The 1,578-nt window shown below is 36.9% G+C and overlaps 1 protein-coding gene across 1 annotated transcript in view; it reads right to left on the bottom strand.

Moving 5' to 3' along the window:
- Window positions 1–1,578, bottom strand: part of LOC101850894 (homeobox protein caupolican) — a gene marked incomplete at its 3' end in the record, with an annotated part of 80,136 nt that overhangs the window by 50,693 nt on the left and 27,865 nt on the right.

The raw sequence follows: 1,578 nt of genomic DNA, 5'->3' as shown, positions 1-1,578 counted from the left end.
CCCCCCACCCCCTCTAAAAAAAACACAATTTAAAAAACATGTCAGGAAGAGTATCACTGATTCATAAAACAAGGATCGCGGAAGTAATTTAGCGCTAATTAGCCTGGCATGGGGCAATGTTTTATCGGGTCCTTATTGTTGTGGAGGGTAACCTTATCTAGAAGCCTCGCTCTAGAGTGCTTTCATAAGGGTTCTAGTTGCTTTATTTTTCATACTTCATATTTTTATGGACATATCTTTCTTTCTTTTCCACTAATACGGGGAATTAATCCTTGTGTGATTTGTAATTAATCAAATGTACAATAACAAAGAAATGTCCTGCATATTCACGTGAACTAATAAGATAATTTATTATTCTAAAAGACAACAGAACACAAACAGAAACAAAAGTGGATTTTAAAAAAGAACTTATACATCTAAATGAGCATTTATAAATGAACAGAAGGTCAACAGCAAACGAAGTACAAGGCTGATTAACAAGATCTTGAAAATGTAATACAGAAATACTAGTTTAGTATTCAAGAAGAGTATTATGGTGCTTATTATTAATAAGTTCATATAAGTGCCAACGATTAGAAATGTTACAAGAGAGCAATAGACACCAAAATAAAAAAGGAGGTGAGATAAGGACGATAGATGTTTGATAGAAAAGAAGGAGCAAGCCACACAGAGAGCACCCGCTAACCACCTGCAGAAATGAGAGTGAATGTATCAAACTAAGACTTGTTCAACATGAGTGTGAGTAGCGAAAATATAACATCCTCATCATCGCTTTACTATCAAATACACTGAAATAAAGTCATTCTTATTACCTTTCCCAAGCATGAGCAAGAAATTATTTGATCTTAAAGTTTACATGTTCTTTTAAAGATTACAAAATTCTCATAATTCTAACAACACTGTTCACGCTGACATTAATCATGCTTACTTTCTTTTTGAACTTGTCCTAATCACAACCTTAGGAGAACACTTCACTATACAACATTTAGTTCACCTTTTCATCGAAGTAAGTAAAACCCATACTAAAACATACAAAAAAACACAAGAAAACCCAAACAGTACAAACAAAACAAATAAACAAAAACAAACACAATTTTAAAAAAGCCATAACCGAAGTGATATACGACCTAACACGATTGTCACACAACATGAGGTTTCCAACGAGACGTTCCAAAAAACTGCACTGGGCGGAACCGTTTTACACCTGTGATCCCTCGCTGCTGTGAAAAAAGAGTGCACCTTTTCTCTGTGTGCCAGTGCTACAAGAACTAATAATATCCCCACACGTATTTAAATTAGGCCTAACACGAGGCAGCAAACAGCATCTTCCAAGCAGCCATGGGGCTGGGACAAGGTGGGTGTGGTTTCCCCCTGGTTATGTAATCCTGTCGATGTTCAGAAAGGATGGAAAAGCTGGTATGTTGATGCGAGGGACATGCATTTTCATTCGCCCCGTTGCCATGACTATAAATCCTTGTCATGATAACCCTTAAAGTTTGATAGATGGGGTCTGGTGTAGTTGGGGGAAGAGGGACAGACAGAGAGAGAGAGAGAGAGAGAGAGATAGAGAGAAGTTTG

Source organism: Aplysia californica, unplaced genomic scaffold, assembly GCF_000002075.1.
Source record: "Aplysia californica isolate F4 #8 unplaced genomic scaffold, AplCal3.0 scaffold00239, whole genome shotgun sequence".
Taxonomy (NCBI): Eukaryota; Metazoa; Mollusca; class Gastropoda; order Aplysiida; family Aplysiidae; genus Aplysia; species Aplysia californica.
This window is presented reverse-complemented; position numbering and strand designations above follow the sequence as displayed.